This window comes from Nycticebus coucang, chromosome 2 (genome assembly GCF_027406575.1).
Source record: "Nycticebus coucang isolate mNycCou1 chromosome 2, mNycCou1.pri, whole genome shotgun sequence".
In the NCBI taxonomy this organism is placed as follows: domain Eukaryota; kingdom Metazoa; phylum Chordata; class Mammalia; order Primates; family Lorisidae; genus Nycticebus; species Nycticebus coucang.
The window spans coordinates 139,733,826-139,752,497 of record NC_069781.1 but is presented as its reverse complement, the minus strand read 5'-3'; the positions used below and the strand labels follow the sequence as shown (position 1 = coordinate 139,752,497).

At 33.2% G+C, this 18,672-nt stretch overlaps 1 long non-coding RNA gene across 3 annotated transcripts in view; it reads right to left on the bottom strand.

The window, feature by feature from the left end:
• The window catches only part of LOC128579821 (uncharacterized), a 57,596-nt gene that overhangs the window by 28,856 nt on the left and 10,068 nt on the right, over positions 1-18,672 (bottom strand). For 2 of the 3 annotated variants that reach the window (XR_008378270.1, XR_008378272.1), the window contains exons 3-5: positions 8,583-12,340; positions 6,901-7,225; positions 5,737-5,901 (exon numbers count right to left, since the gene is read on the bottom strand). This is a non-coding gene — a long non-coding RNA (uncharacterized LOC128579821). The remainder of the gene's footprint in view (positions 1-5,736; positions 5,902-6,900; positions 7,226-8,582; positions 12,341-18,672) is intronic. The other variant, XR_008378271.1, reaches the window with a different exon arrangement.

The following is an 18,672-nucleotide window of genomic DNA, read 5'->3' as shown; positions in this document are numbered from 1 at the left end:
AAAAAGTATCAGGACATATATTGTATAATTCAATTTACATGAAATATCTAGAAATAGTCAAAATCAAATGCAAGAAAATGATCTGGAGTATGAGAGAACTAAGTAAGAGTCACTGGGTAAGCAGTACAGAATTTCAATTTGGGCTTACAAAAGTTTTGGAAATGGTGACAGTTATACAACATTTGAGCAAATTAATGGCACTGAATTATTCTATTAAATCTGGTAATATGGAAAATTTTATGTCATACATACATAATCACAATTTATAAGTACAAAATTATAGGACACAAGTTTAGTCGATAATCAGAATAAATAAATGAGTATATTCATTTGAATGTTAAAAACCAACCCTGGGGCTTGGTGCCTATAGCTCAGTGATTAGGGTGCCACCCACATACACTGGGGCTGGCAGGTTTGAACCTGGCCCTGGCCTGCTAAACAACAACAACAAAAATAGAAAGGTGTTGTGGCAGGCACCTATTGTCCCAGCTACTTGGGACGCTGAGGCAAGAGAATCACTTAGGCCCAAGAGTCTAATGAGTTTGCTGTGAGCTGCAACACCATGGTACTCTACCCCAGGGCGACAACTTGTGACCGTGTCTCAAAAAAAAAAAAAAAAAAAGCAACCCTGGTAGGCAGATAATTGTAAGATAGCACAGTAGAAAGTAAGAAAGTAGGAGAACTCATTGGAATAATCTGTCTCGCATAATTAATCGAACTCTGGATTACACTGAAGTCTAACAGGTAAATTATGGTTAACTACATTCACTTTCAGTTCTTTGCAAAGTAGAATCTACCTCTAACCCACTCCTCAATTCCTTTGGTAGGCAGCTGTGCACATGTTCCTACCACACCTTACAGAAGGAGAGAGGTAGACAAACAAAAACAAAACCTGTTATATAAGTATTCAGGATCTGTGCTAAGATAATGAAATATAAGCTGGAAGCCTTTAAAACTGTCTTAAAGTTTTTCAAAGAAATAAAGGAAATAATTTGTTAATAAAATGATGAACACACAGAAATATCAATAAAGATACAGAAAATCATGAAGAAAATAAAAATAAATTCAAGGGCATTAAAAAGTAACATGATAAATATGAGAAATTCACTAGAGGTATTCAAAGGAATATCTGAATAGGTAGCAGAAATTATCAGTGAATTTAAAGTTAGACAATAAAAACTATGAAGTTTGAAGACCCAAAAGAAAAGTAAACATTGAGAAAAAGTAAACAAGGCCTGGTGAGCTCATGCCTATAATCCTAACACTCTGGGAGGCCAAGGCAGGTGGATAACTTGAACTCATGGGTTTGAGACCAGCCTGAGCAAAAAGCAAGACCTGATCTCTATTAAAAATAGAAAAACTGGCAGCAGCCATACCTCAGTGGGTAGGGCGCTGGTCACATACAACGAGTCTGGTGGGTTTGAGCCTGGCCTGGGCCTGTTCAAAAACAATGACGACTGCAACCAAAGAATAGCTGAGCATTGTGGCAGGCACCTGTAGTCCCAGCTACTTGGGAGGCTGAGGCAAGAGAATCACTTAAGCCCAAGAGTTTGAGGTTGCTGTGAGCTGTGACACCATGGCTCTACTGAGGGCAATGTAGTGAGACTCCATTTCAACAAAAAAAAGAAAAGAAAGAAAGGAAAAGAAAAACTGAGGCAAGAGGATCACTTGAACCTGAGTTGGAGGTTGCTGTGAGCTATGACACCAAAGTACTCTATCCAGGGTGACAACTTGAGACTCTATCTCCAAAAAAAAAAAAGAAAAGAAAAGAAAAGAAAAAGTAAACAGAGTTTTAGGGACTTCTGGGCACTACCCAACTGGGTTCAATGTACATACTGTATAATTCAGATATGGAGAAGAGAAAGGATAATAGATAAATATAGAGATTATCTAAAGAAAGATATCTGGACAAAAACTTATCAAATTTGTTGACAAACATGAATATTAACATCCAAGAAGCGTAACAGACTCCACATAGGAGTTAACTCAGAACCAAACTGAAATGTGTTATATTTCAATTATCAATAGGAAGATAATTTTAAAAGCAGCAACAAAGACATGAGATGCATATAAAAGATTATCAATTGATTTCTCATCAGAAACCTTGTAGGCTAGGAGGGAGAGGACTAACATACTCAATGTGTTAAAAGCAAATGCAACTAAAACTCCTATATCTACCAAAACTTTCTAATAAAAGGGAACACTAACATAGTTCCAGAGGAACAAACAACTGAGGAGTTTGCTATCCCTAGACCTGCCTGGCAAAAAACGATAAATACTCCTGAAGGACAGTAAACAGAACATTAGTGAAAAAATAAAGATGTCGTTAAATGTTCATACTTAGGCAATTACAAAAGATTGTGAGAATAGGGTATAATCACTTTGTTTCTATCATGGTATGAGAGAATTTTTAAAAATAGTAAAAGTTGGCCGGGAGTAGTGTCTCACTCCTGTAATCCTACTACTCTTGGAGGCACAGGCAGGTGGATTGTTTGAGCTCACAAGTTCAAGGACTAGCTTAATCAAAACGTGAGACCCCATGTCTGCTAAAAATAGAAAAACTGAGGCAAGAGGATCACTTGAGCCCAAGTTGGAGGTTGTTTTGAGCTATGATGCCAGCAGCACTCTATCCTGATCATCAAGGGTGACAGCTTGAGTTTCTGTCCCCCCCAAATAAAATAAAATAAATAAATAAAAAAGAGTTTGATACCATCCTGAAGGCCTGTCTCTAAAAAAATAGCCCAGTTACATGAGAGGCTGAGGCAAGAGAATCATTTGAGCCCAAGAGTACTGGGTTGCTGTGAGGTATGACACCACTTCACTCTACGAAGGGCAATAAAGTGAAACTCAGTCTCAAAAAAAAAAAAAAAAAGTAAAAAGCTAACATTATTATAACTTTGATTTGTAAATCCACAATTTGTCTTCTAACCAATTTAAGAGAAGAATGTATTTTATAAACCACTTTTTTGTGTGTGGCTACACAACATATTAAATCCATCAACTAATAGAGAAAGGAAGACATTAAAGGAGCAGATATTTTTGTACATTATTAAAGTCAAGCTGGTATAAATTCAGACTGGTGTTACGAGTTTTGGATGTTAGATACAATCCCCAGAGTACTCATGAAAATCTAAAATTTATACACAACGCGAAATGAGAAAAGAATTTCACTAAAAAAAGAACACAGTAATGCAGGAATATACCAAGTAGATAACAATTATAAACATTTAGGCATCTAACTATAAACCATCAAAATATAGAAAACAAAATGACAACAAAATGGAAAAATAGTTCCTCAATAAGAGGTGAAGAGTCTATTCTTTAAAATGGGTAGAACACTCATACATAGCAAGAAAGAAAACAGAGTTCCCGGAATATACACAATAAATACCTAAGTGACATAAATACAACAATCTGCAAACAAAAATAAAATACATTCAACTGCAGGTGCATGTAGGACATTTTCTAGAATATACCTAGATATACCATAAATTCATTACATTTATAAAGATAAACAGAAATAAAAAGCAACTTCTCTGACAAGATGCAGTTAGAAATCAATAAAAACAAGACACAATTGTAAGAGAGACTTTAAAAAAAAAAAAAAAAAAAAGAGAGACTTTACCTAACAAATGCAATCAGTGTAACCTGGTTTCTTGTACCCTCAATGAATCCCCAACAATAAAAAAAAAGAAAAAAATTTAGAGTATGAATGTTTTTACCATGACAAGTAAGCAAGGAGACAGTTATGTTAATCAGTTAGATGTAAGCATTCCACATTGTATATAAAATCAGCACATTGTAACCCATAAATGCATTAATGTACAGTTATGATTTAATAAAGGATTAAAAAGGGGGGTAAGATAAAATGCTTCTTTAGAGCACAAACTTCCAACTTTGATTAATAAAACATAAAATTGATAGAAATTTTAAAAAAATAATCTAGCAACTACCAAAGTAATAATAATTGCAGACAAAAGCATGAATGTATGCTAAAATGAGTGTTCTAAAGTATAATGACAGGTCAGGCACTTGAGAGCTGAGGTAGGAGGATTACCTGAAGCCAAAAGTTTGAGATCAGCCTGGGCAATATAAAAAAATAGCAGGTACCTCAAAGCTAAAGGAGAAGAACAACCTGAGTCCCATGAATTCAAGGCTATAGTGAGATATATGCTTAGGCCACTGTACTCCCTAGCCTGGGGGACAGAACAAAACCCGGTCTCCTAAAAAAAAAAAAAAAGAAAGTATAATGACAAACAATATTTGTAGTATCTCCCTAAATATAATTATATAATCAAAGCAAAATCTCTAGTATGAAGATAAATATCATGTACTCTCCAGTGATGAACTGAGGTTAGAAAATAATTTCTGTAGAGTTCTTGCCCCAAATACATCATTTAAATCTAAAGAACAAACTGAACATAAAGAACAAACCCATACTGAGGAACATTAATAATCAGATATTCTGTAGACTATTCAAAGTTAAAGATGATGAAAATCAAAGACAGACCAGGAAGGCTGGACATGGTGGCTCACTCCTATAATCTCAGCACTCTGGAGGCCAAGGTGGGTGGATTGCCTGCACTGACAGGTTTGAGACCAGCCAGAGCTAGGGCAAGACCTCATCTCTAAAAATAGCCAGGCATTGTGGCAGATGTCTATTCCCAGCTACTTGGGAGACTGAGGCAAGATTATCACTTGAGCCCTAGAGTTTGCAGTTGCTATGGGCTACGATGCCACTGCACTCTATTGAGGGCTACAAAGTGAGACTTTGTCCTCCCCCCCAAAAAAAAGGACAGACCAGGTAAATAATCTAAACAGGAAGCAGATGATAAATACTATGTATGCAAAGTTGGACCCAGCATCAAATCATGGACCAATACAATGATGATAATGCTGCAAACATGAAAGAAGTATGAGGATCAGTTAAAACAAGTATATCAATGTTAATTTCCTGGCTTAGATAATTACATGTTAATGTAAGAGAAAGGTAAAGAATAATCATACTTTTGTTTACACCTTTGCAACTCACCAATTATTTCAAAATAATTTTTTTACAGAAATAATGCTAACATTACTTGCTTACAGCCTATATCAAAAATCTCACAAATTGATTTTGGATAGTTAATAAAATAATACAAAATCCTGAAAACAGAAGAAAAATAAAGGTGCTGTGTTTAGAAATATCACTTCAGAAATTCCACATAAAATTTTGACAACTATAGTCAGAGGGCATATATTTAAAAATATAGTTCGTTCATTCATTCATGGTACAGAACATTCAAGTGTAGAATAAGTTTTAGTTTGGTAATATAAGGACACATATTCTAAACTATAATGCAAAAGATAATTTTATCAATACTGTCATGAAATTTAGGGGGAACCTTTAAAAGACTTTTCCTAAAATGACAAATAAGAACATAAACCACCTCATTCTAAGGAAAATAACGTTAATTGTCCAATTGACAAGGGCACTTTCTAATTCCATATGCTCCAAAAATACTTACCAACATACTTTGTTTGGGTTAATAAAAATGACAATTGTGAAATAAAGACATAATAAAAATTGATATATATAATGATTTCCATGTATCAATAAGAAAATAAGGTAAGTAAATGTTTCCAATTACTAAATTAACAAACTCCTATGAAATTCCTAGAAATGAAAAAGAAATATTTTAAACTTTACTGACAGTATATCAACATAATTATGTGTTTAAAAATAGAAAGACATACCTTGCGGTTGGATAGGAAGACTCAGTTTTAAAGAGATTTATTCTCTCCTAATTAATCTATTAAATTTGGTGCAAAACAAATTAAAACTGCATTTTTTCCCAACTTGCAAAATAATTCTAAGCATCAATTGAGAGAAAAAAAATGCAAGTATAGACAGGGAATATTCTGAAAAAGAAGAGAAATGAGATAGAACTCAATGGAATAGATAAGACAGTAAAAATTATCCGTAAAGTGTCAGTAGAAGGCAGGGCAAATGCAGCAAATTATATGTGGGGATTCTCCTTATGATTATGACTTAAGGTAAGTGTTAACTGTACAGGCCAAAATGAGTTATTTTAATATGTAATGCATTAACACTACAGTGATGATAAATGAAAAAAATGACAAAATTATGAAACATAGAAGACAGAATAAATTAATGACACTAACGTAAATGTTTCAAAAGAAAAACACAAAACTTCAAACAATATGAAGTAGAACAAAATTATATTTCATACATAACTTTTGTACAACCAAAAAATAAAACACCACAATAAAATAAACAAGAAAAAACACAGTATTTCATTTGTAATGCTTGACAAATTAACATCTTTATCATAACTGAGCTCTTAGAAATCTAGCAAAACTAGCAAAACAACTATGATGAGATGTGAAAATTAAAGGAATAATGGAAAATTAAATAACACAAATGAGTAATAAGGTTGTATTAAGATTATGTAGCTCAAAAATCATTAATAGATAAGAAAGTAATTTCTTTGTAATATTATGTTACCAATGACTAAAAATACTAACATCTAACATTTTTACAATTTTAGGAAGTATGGGAAGTTTACTCAAAATGTAGTTTTGCATATACTTTCTCCCTGTAGTTATCATCTATAGCAATTATTCCAACAGAGTAGTTGGATGAATTCAAATTTATAGAAGCATGTTTGCTATGTAGAAAATCTATAATTACTATATCATACCACCAAAAACTAATCATGTATCAATTTTTATTAAAAATATATTGGGGATAGAATTAGAAAGAATTACACAAGTAAAATACTATACTATAATTTATAAAACTCTATATCCTTTGTATTCTTGAAAAAGATCTTTTTATTGACTCAGCTTTAAATTTACCCTATGATTAGTAGAAATTATAAATATATACATTCATACTTTTCAAAGCACTGTTGTGAAGCCCTTTTAATTCCTCCATCCTGAGATTCTGTGCAACAATGTCTGAGTCATTCCAGCTCCCAAAATTTAGTCCAAAAGGAACAATGGAGACAATCACCACACATAATTATAATTCACTTCAATGACACTCTGTAGGTCATTTTCCAAAAATGAGGTTTCTTGTTCTAGTTTTTTTTTTCATCTGCAAAGACTGCTCACTGCAACACACATAAATGAGGAGTCTCTGTGCATTATGAAGACCACATTTTGGTTTTAGTGAAGCTGGTGGTAGACATAATGGCATAGGTTCCTTTTCAGTCATCACCTGAGAGTACATAGTAGGAAAAATATGAAAATATTAGAAGCAAATTTTCTATCCATCACTATGGACTAACAAAATGTGTAAAATGAAATACAACAATCATTCTGATGAAATAGCATGTGAATCAAAATCTTTTTGGAATTTTCTACCAATAAGGAAGCCAGATATTAGCTTCTTTCCTTCTGACATTTTCTAACACTGGCTTAACTCTCCAACATTACTTCAGATGTTGTCATGTTATTTGGTTGCTTATTATCTCCAGATCATTTATTCATATACACAATTTGTCAACTAGCTACCATCAAAAAGCCATCAAACTTTTTCTTATGGATCAACTCCTAAGTAACCAAAGTGCACCTCTCCCAATCAAATGTGTATTCAGTTGTCCTTACAGTCATACTGCTGAGGGATGAAGAACACTTGAATGAAAATACTGCACTACATCAGTGAAAACCAATGAACTTAAAGCAGGTACCATTCTTGGGATTAATAATAAAGTTAACTGGGCAGCACCCATAGCTCAGCAGCTAGTGTGCCAACCACATACACTGGAGCTGGCAGGTTCGAACCCAGCCCAGGTCTGCCAAACAACAATGACAACTACAACCAAAAAAAATAGCCAGGTGTTGTGGCGGGTTCCTACAGTCCCACCTACTTGGGAGACTAAGGCAACAGAATCGTTTAAGCCCAAGACTTTGAGGTTGTTATGAGCTGTGATGCCACAGCACTCTACCGAGGGTGACATAATGAAACCCTGTCTCAAAAAAAAAATAAAAAAGAAAAAAGTAAAAAGAAAAACTCATTTGGCCATTGAGGTGGAAGCCTGTAGTCCCCAGCTACTCTGGAGCAGTTTAGGACAACAGGTGCCCACTACAATGCCCTGATCTTTTTCTCTATTTTTTAGTAGAGATGGGTTCTTGCTCTTGCTCAGGCTGGTCTCAGGCAATCCTCCTACCACAGCCTCCTAGAGTGCTAGGATTACAGGCGTGAGCCACTGGGTCCAACCTAACAATCATGCATTTTAAGCTACAGCCTTTCCACAAATGCTGAGCATATTAAAAACTTTTCTATGCTAATTTCAACAGATCTATAAAACCCTAAAAACCTGAAACCCTTCAGACATGCCAACTACTGTAAAAGAAAAATATTCATTCTCTACATATACCCAATTTTTTTTATATATACCCAATTTAATTAAGAATAATTTCCAACTAATTCCTAGAGACACCTCTGAAACATCTTTATATAGTCAGTACACACAAATACACATTACCACTATGATCTTTACTTTCTTTATAGAATGTTTCAGTTATCTTTACTCATCTGTTTCTCAACCAAAATATAAATGTTTGGCACTTACCTCCATCTTTTGCCTTCTTCTCATGTGTAATTCAACCCTTTGTTTCACTGTAGGGCTCTGCCGCATTAGAAGTAGCATATAAATCATATGCTCCTCATAAGATCGTTCAAAAACCACTCACAATGGCCACTGGGAATAAAAAAATTGGATACAACAGGCCAATACTCCCACGATGTTGATGAGCAAAGATGAAGACAGGCACAATTGGTTCTCTTTAAAATTTCCGTTCTTGTTTAAATGTTCATTTTTAAAATACCTCATAAAATACCAAATGCAGAAAGAATCAATTCTTTTTCTTTTCCTTTTTTTCTTTTTAATTGAGACAGAGTCTCATTGTGTTGCCCTGAGTAGAGTGCTGTGACATCATAGCTCACAGCAACCTCAAACTATTGGGCTCTGGCTCAAGAGTTGCTCTTGCCTCAGACTTCTAAGTAGCTGGGACTACAGGTGCCATCCCAATGCTCAGCTAATTTTTTTTTTTTCTATTTTTTAGTAGAAACAGAGTCTCACTCTTGCTTGGGCTAGTCTCAAATTCCTGAGCTCAAGCAATCCACCCCTCTCATCCTCCCAGAGTGGTAGGATACAGGATGAGCCACCATGCCCAGCCAGAAGTAGTCATCCTATCCTCCTTTCTCTGCATAGGACTGTTAAAACTTTGCCATCTTTATCCAATTTTCTTTTAACATACATACATTCATTCCAGAGTTTTGAATGTAGCAATATACAAATATATACAATCTTTATTTTTAATGTGTTAAAAAAATTCCAAATAGAATGTTAAAATAATCACCATACTCATGATATTAAGTATTAATCATTAGACTGTCACTCTCCATGTATAATTCACATTTTTATAATTAACTATTATATTTCAATTAGAAAAACAACAGGCCTATGCATATACCACTGTAAATATGAAATTAGTTTTTGCTTACAGAAAAGTGATGTAATTTTAAATAGCAATTTAGAAGACTACAAAATTCCCTTCCAAATGGGAATATGTTTTCACCATTATAATTACAATCGTCGCATAATCACACTCTTTTCTCTGTTAATAAACATTTCAGATGGTCATATCATTGTTTTTATACTGAACCTGTAGTGTATTTGTTCTTTGTACATTTGTTAAGAATTGGATTAGAAAAATCCCAGTATCAAATTTCAAATTATAACACTTGCAAATTTTACATACTCTCAATTTGATTGTCCTATTTAAAAAGATGAACTGAATAGTAATTTGATCAACACTAGTTACATCTAGAATCTTCATAAAAATTTTTCCTAATTTACATCACCTTTGACATTTATCTCTGATTGTCACATGATATAAATAATAAATATTATAGGTGAGTTGTTAAAATAAATCAGAAAAACAGCTGTCCACCAACACAGTTGTTCTGTTCTTATATGGATTTATAAATATGAAAAAAATTAGAGATCAAATGGTTATGAACCTGCTTATTACTTTATATAAAAATTAACATACACTTAGCCATAACAATATTCTGTAAATATGTACAAGTTTTTATTATACTTTTTATTGTTTGGGTTTGAGGGTAAAATATGTACAAGTTTTAAGACCTCTTCTCCATAAATTTAAAACTAAAAATATAATGTAAAGTAGTAAACAAGAACAAGGATACATGTGAAACTTACTAAACATAGAATATAAATGTTTTAACACAATAACTAAGAAAAGCCAGAAAGGCTATGTTAACCAGAGTGATGAAAATATTTCCAATTGTATATAAAATCAGCGCATGATACCCCATGATTGCATAATGTACACAGCTATGATTTAATACAAAAAGAAGCTATGTCAAAAAATCAAAAAAAGAAATAAACTATATCAAATCTATACCATTAAAAACAATTTTAGTTTTACTTATTATTTTTTTTAGAGAGATACAGAGTCTCTCTCTCTGTCACCCTAGGTATAGTGCTGCAGTGTCATAGCTCACACTAACCTCAGTCTCTTTGGCTCAAGTAATCCTCCTGCCTAGGCGCCCACCACCACACCCATGTAGTTTTTCTATTTTTACTAACTGTTCTTGCTTAAGCTGGTCTTGAACTCCTGAGCTCCAGCAATCCACCTGCCTTGGCATCCCAGAGTGCTAATACTATAGACATGAGCCATGACACCCAGCCTAAAACCAATTTTAGACGTGCATGTGAATACACATTTAAAACAGTCATGTGCATTCACATAAATAAATTTGCCAAAGTACATATAGCTAAAAAAAAAAAAAAACGATTTTAGCAGTCTTCTAACACTCAGTGTATCTCTGAAATTATAATTCCCTTTCCTTCTCATTTTTTTCTCATTCTTTATAGATAAAAATATATCCAAGGGTTGTTGTTTCCTTGTTTTTGTATAAGGATACGTGCACAAGGCACACACAGACCAAAGTTGGTTGTTCTTATACACAAGACCCTAACATTTGGGAAGACATGGAGGCCACCTATTGTGGTCCCCAAAACCAACCAAAACAAGAATGTTACATAGTCCTAAGAAGACCAATTATTGATTATCATGATACCAACACATTTAGAGAAGCCAACTACGTTACAATAAAGTATTTACAATTTATACTTTGTTGAGACTCCATGCATCCAGAATAGATTTTTTTAAATGTCATACTCATTTCTTATTTACAAAGTGTCTTGAATGTTGTCATGCAGTCCAAGTAAATATAAAACATAATTCAAAGAGGTAGAAGAAAATTTTTCTTACAAAACACATTTCCTACAATGACTATAAAATTATATTTATATAATGTCCCATCAGCAATATAACTACAAAATTATGGCTTGGGTTTTTCATGTGCAATATAATCACTAAACAATGGCTAAAATACATGTTTTTTTCTAGTTAGAATTAAGTTTAAAATAAAAATACACCCTTTTATCTTTTTCCTCACCTTAACAAATCCCCCCCGAAAAAAAATACCAAAATACGTACAGGTTAAGAAGCCCACAATTTTATCAATTTCATTGTGAAAACATTTGCAAAACACAATTAAATCATGATATTTTACAATGACTTATTTACAAAATTATACTTTGTGAGACTCTGTACATCTAGAAAGACTAGATGCTAAAAACTAAAATTTTGTATCTATTTACAAGGTTGTCTTGTATGTTGTCATGCAACCAAGGGAACACATACAGAACTTTGTATTGTTCCAAGAGGTAGTATAAAATCTCCTTAAGGAAGTCATTTATATCTTGAATGTTAACAGCAAAAAAAAAAAACAGGAAAAAAAAGAATAATTAGGATACTCAGTACATCCACAAAAATATCAAATGAATTTACATGACACTTCATTTATATGCTATTCATATCTTATCCAGTGCCAAATTATTCTTTCTATATGAGAATCGGGTAAAAGCATTGTCATGTCATTTTCTCCTGCAAGTGTAAGTTATATATTGCTCTTGAGCCTATTTATCAATAATTTTGTTGCTACGACGACAGCAGCATTAACAAATTTACAATAAGGTATTTACATAATTAGGGCAGCGCCTGTGGCTCTGTGGGTAGGGCTCCAGTCCCGTATACTGAGGGTGGCAGGCTCAAATATGGCTCCAGCCAAACTGCAACAAAAAAGTAGGCAGGCATTATGGCGGGCGCCTGTAGTCTCAGCTACTCGGGAGGCTGAGGCAAGAGAATCGCCTAAGCTCAAGAGCTGGAGAATGCTGTGAGCTGTGTGATGCCATAGCACTCCACCAAGGGCAATAAAGTGAGACTCTTGTCTCTACAAAAAAGAAAAAAAGATATTTACATAATTATACTCTGTGAGACTCATGATACATCTAGAAATACTATTTAAAAATAAATACTTTATGTGCCCACTATTTACAAAATTGTCTTTGTTATTGCCATGCAACAAATAAAGAACCATATAATATACAGATTCTATGGAATAGTCTCAAGAAAAATGAATTGCATTATGAATCTCGATTATCCAGGAAAATAAGATATAACCTTGAATACAGAGACTATTTTTACACAAAATTGGACCTAAACAGTTTGATAATTACAAATTAGCTTTATATCTAAACAAAAATGTGTGGAAAAAACACTCTATGTCCCTTTCTAACATGACAACATAAATGTAATCACAAACATACAAGCTCAAAGATATGCAAATAATTTGTCTTTAATAGTCCTAGCTATAAAATGAAGACTGTTTACACAAAGGGGAAATAATAGTCTACCTTTTATCATTCATCCAAAAATATATATACTATATGCACATATATATGTGTACATGTTTATTTTAAAGTTAAATGTTATACAGAATCTAAGATAAATAAATCAGTTTAATAATAAATCCCAGGAAGATATCTACATTGAACTCATAAGTCATTTTGAAAACTTAACATTTCAAATTAATTATAGTTTATCAAAGTCATTTTTGCAATAAATACATGTCCATAGTGTCTATAAAACCACAAAATAAAAATAAAGAGGATTGTATACTCATCCCTCAGTATTAGCAGGAGATTGGTTCCCAGAATCCCCAAGGATACCAAAATTCACATACACTCAAGTCGCTCATTCAGCCCTGGACAACCCTGAATATGAAAACTAAGGACTCTGTTTATGAAGGTTCCTCATCCTGCCAATACTATTTTCCATCCATAACAATTGGGGACGTGGAACTCCTCTATAGGAAGGGTTTAACCCTGTGTTATTTTAAAGTCAACTATACATTACAAAATAGCCAACACCCTTTCCCATATCCCCCCCCAACAAGAGATTATGTTAAGAAGCTAATCCCTATATTATTAAAAATGGTTCTGATTTTTAAAAATATGTATACCTGCAAGGTGTGTATATACACACATAAAAGGTCTGACAAGTTCACAAATTCATCTTTGAAAAAGTGCTACAAACCTCACTTCTGAGTATCAGTATGGTCATCTTTGAAATATTTCCAGTGGAAAACCTTGTACTGACACCAGTGCCTAACATACTCCTCAAAGAAATTTTTGAACTCTTCTGGAATAGCCATCTAAGCTGTTATCATATTGCCCTGATATACTGAATGTCATTAAATTGTCTTCCTTCCAATATTTCCTTTATCTTGAGGTAAAGAAAAAAGTCATTAGGGGCCAGATCATGAGAGTAATAAAGTACCTGTTTACTGGTTAAAAGCTCCCTCACAGGTAGTGCCATATGAACTGGTGCATTGTTGTGATCCAAGAGCCGTACCTTTCTCATGCCAAAGTTGTTAGGTAAGATTTTCCTATCAATGTTTCTTGTTCACCTATGCTTCTCACAGTCAGCTGACAATTCTGATGCACAATTTTATGAATCTTTGCAATGTTTCTGTCAGTTCTGCTCATTACTAGCTACCATGATCTCTCTTCATCAGTGACACTTTCTCTCCCCTCAGAAAACTGTTTATTCCATTTGTACACCACTGTTTTCTTCATGTCATTATCCTCACCATGTCCCTGATTTCCAGGACTAAAAGTCCCCGATTTTATTTCCACCGTTACCTACTTTAACAAGAAATTTAACGTTTGTTCTCTGGTCTCATTCAAGCTCTGATGTTCTCACGATGGCACACAGGAAAAGCAACAATAATGACTGCCACTTAGCAAAACATCGCCACACGTTGACATGACCACAGCTGTAATGCACTGATATACCAAGGTTATGACATCTTACTGAGTTGTTTGTACAGTGCTGCCAACATAGGCACATGTTGGTGAGTTTGTCAACTTAATTGTCAAAACTCATTATAAAGCAAAGATAGTTTAAATATATAACTTGACTATATACAAAGCAATGTAAATATTCCACTCAACAAAAGAGGTTTGGCTAACCATTTCATTTCAAGAAACATAAAAAGCTTCTGCCCTATGTTTTTAAGAAAACATATTCACAAAATATGACAGAAATTTTTGCACATCTACAAATGTAGACATGTATATATGTACACAGCTATTACTGAATAAACCTCTCCATACACACCAAATGAAAAAACACAGGGGTTAATACTTCTATTGGTAAGAGATCTTTTTTGCCATCGTTTAATGTACATGTAATATATATATACATACATACATATATACACACACACTGTGTATGTATGTATCTCTGTGTGTGTGTGTGTGTGTGTGTGTGTGTGTATATATATATAACCTGTATGGTGAGTCTTTCTGAATACCTAGAAAATGGAAGTAGTACACAAAATACGTGTCTATTATTCACACTGCAGTTAAATATTGTCTAGTTCTGCCCACTCACCCAACAACCCAATAAACATTGGCAGAGACAAGGCATCAATTACACTGTAATAAGAAATTATAGAAACGAACATATTCACAAATATGATCAGCAGCATATTCTATACTTTGACACAGAATATCTCATTTTGAACAAACCTTTTGTTTTTAATAACTCCAAAACAAAAACAAAATAAAATCTCCTCAAATCTAAACCTAAAAAAACTTTGCAAAGATTTTCTCTATGGGCAAATAATAATTCTATCCTTTACTTTTCAATGAAACTATATTTTAAAATATATGACTAACAGATATGGTATATGCAAAAGTATCTCATACAGTGACATTTATCTTCCATACATAAAACAAGGTAAGAACATACACTGTATGGCCAAACAAATCCCAAATACAGCCTACTAATTCAATTTACCAAAGTGTTTATGCCCTTGTCTAGTAATTAATTATTCACAAAATATGTCTATCAACAATCTATATGCAGATGCTATAAAACAAAAAGCAGTATTTGTCACATTCTAATAGACATATAATATTCTTCAGGAACTGAACATTTCTAGCCTATGATTTAATGAGTGCTACTTCACACATGCATAAAGATGTAATGTGTATATAAAACTGTATACATACATGTATCAAGAATACCTCTAAGTCAAACACTAACCGTTAATATAAAGCAAAAACAATTATACATAGTGAAAACTTTATACACATCTAACAACATTTCCTTCCAGCTGTTCAATTATTTCTACACACAGGTGTTCTGACTATGGGAGGAAGGACAATAGCTTTCACTTTATATATAGTTAGAAAACATGCAGATTTAGTAGCTCCTATGCTTCAAAAGACAGAATAACTGTATGCCCTATATAAACACGGAAGTATTCCAGTGATCATACCATGTTCAAATAGACTCAACATCCCCATACAAATGTATAAATTGCCTTTACAGAAATACTTATTTTAAATCAAAACCAATTCATTTGTAAAGCCGTCTTCCATTGACAAATGAAAACCTTTCTAAACAATATTATTTGACTATATATGGAGATTTTTCTGTTATCCGAACTGTATTTGTATACAGGTATAAACCCATCTGAAAACCATAAACAAAGACAGACCAAGAATTCCACCATATTGCACGTCAGAAAAACATTGAAATACTATTTCAATATATTTTAATACATATAGATGGGTATATAGTACTTGTATTATACTAGATATTATACCATAAGATTGTTTCCTATTATATGTACAACCTAAAAATTAAGTCCATACCATTGCATTTTCAAACAAAATTGGTTCTATCCTAACAATTTATATGTATATACAATGTTTGCACATCTAGAAAATTACAAGTTAAAAATATTTAACACTGTTACGTTGTTTTCTACAGAAATATCCACCAATAATGAGTTAATACTGAAAGGTGACAAAGAATTAATGTTGAATGTCAATTTAACAATTGTATTGGCAACAGGGGACAAGCCTTCCTACTTAAATCAGGATATTTACAAAATACATTTAAGACCAACGTCTTCACTTAGGAGTAAAGCATGGTGGGCATACAAAAACTGTCTCTGCACATATGCGCACACTACCAACACTTCCACCCTCTTACCCACTAAATTCTTATCTTGTATTTACCTACTATAGAGATGCCTAGAGTCCAGTAAGTCTAGCTTTTCTCATCATTGAGGAAAACCATAGACTAATAATTTAATCCCCCAAACACAAAATGTCATCTATTATTCTATTCTTCATAAGATACGGTTCCTTTACCTTTTGTATTCAGGGTAAACAGAAAAGCTCGCTGAACACTCAACATGCAAGTATTCATAGAGGTTGGCCTCTTCTGCAATCCCACCATGAACAGAAAATTTTGTACTATATAAATTTTAACATAAAGACCACTGAAAAAATAACATCTATGTACATCCATGGAAGCCTTAACAAGATTACTTATTTACCACATTAAGTTCCCCCAGAAAAACCCACAGCAATAATCTAAAGTGAAGGGATTTTTAATGTACATCACTCTGAGGTATTCCAACTGTTCCATTTCTAGAACCAAATATTAAAATATTTTACATATTTTACCAAATTCACTGTTAGCAGTATCTATATATCAAAAAAATTTCAGAAAAATAATTATATTTGGAAACCTTCATATACTATATTCTCAAGTGCACATAAATAAGAATGTTTTATTTTTCTGATTAACGTATAAAATATTTCCTGTCTTCTTTTAGAAGCACTTAAAAAGACAAACCACCTAAACCACTCAAAAAATATGAGTACATATTTCTGTATAACTGAAAAAGCTGACCTAAGAATTCCTTTCAAAAATCTGCTGCACAAGAAAATTTTACCAAATATGTTTTTAGAAACTTCCCTAGGAAACCAGCTATTTTATGACAGCAACCATTCCAGAAACAATATACTCATGTTGAAATATCTAGGTATATTTGACTAATTGGATTCCCAAGAAGGTTAAGGAAAACATATACATACAATAAAACTATCACATGTCTAATTTCATTCTCTGGCTCTCGTAAAGCACAATCCATAATTCATACATCTTCATCATTCAGTGAGTACTTTATATTTTCATTCAATACCGTTACCTAAACATAGTTTCTAAAACTGTTTAAACAAACGATAAGCTAAATACATCCAGAAAAGAATTAAACATAATTTCAGTATTTAAAGTTGTTATGTAATACTAGCAGGAAGAAAAAAGAACCATCTGTTTACTGCATATGCAATTAAGTGTCAAATATGAAAGTTTTACCAGTAAATCTTTCAAGAGCAAGTAGACCTTGGCAGCAAGTAAAACATTGTTTTTTCTTTCCTAGTCCATAGATTACATAATGAAATGTAAATATTTTAATGGCAAGAAGAAGACCAAGGCAATATCAACCTGTATTTCTTTTGTCAGAAGTTTTACAAATGGTGACAAATCTAGCTGAATTTAAGATGTGTTATTCGTCCTCTTCTTTCCACATATTTCTGTAGAATTTGTTTGTCTACTTGAGTTTGTGAAGATTAGCTCAAATATATCAAATCCTCTATATTTAAAATAATTTCAATTCATTAAAAACTTTATGTATTTGCCAAACTATGATTCAGACAGCACTTTTGGGAGGCATCTAGAGTTGAGAGTTGTCCTGATGTTCTTAGAGCAGGCAAATAAATACAGTAGATCTGGACAGTAGCTCTATAGTAGAGCCCTGGCCACACCGTTTAAAGCAGATTTCCACACATGGATTTAGACTTTGACAGTAGTCCAGAAATAAAAGTCCTCCAGAGAAAAGGGGGGAAAAAGTCCTCCAGAAACTCCAGAAGAATTTGTAAACTACAATTTTATCAATGCAAGGGCAATCACTCAGGAAGATAAGTCCTGTTTATCCAGTCAATGGGAATAAAAAAGTTTGAAAATCTACTCTAAATCATCATGTATTCCAATCAATGTTTCCTAATGCATAAATTTCTGGAGATTCTTAAAAGACCAGAGATGAGAGTAAAGAGATACCGCAGAAGACAATAATCCAAATGTTCCTCACCTAAAGTATGAGGCTTCTGGTTTTTATCATGGCAAATATACTTTAAAATCAATTTATGCAATCTTTGTCCACGTCTCTATTCTTGCTGAATTCTAACACTCCTGAAACAGCCAACAGCAGATTTATGAAGAAAATCTGATGAAGTTCATCACACCTTCCCTAAAACTGCTGTCAGATAAATGAATTGAAGGTTAGAAGAAGACTGCTTGAAAGTTTGTCAATACTGTCAAGATGACAAAGTTGTTGGCTAGAGAAGTAGCTCCAGA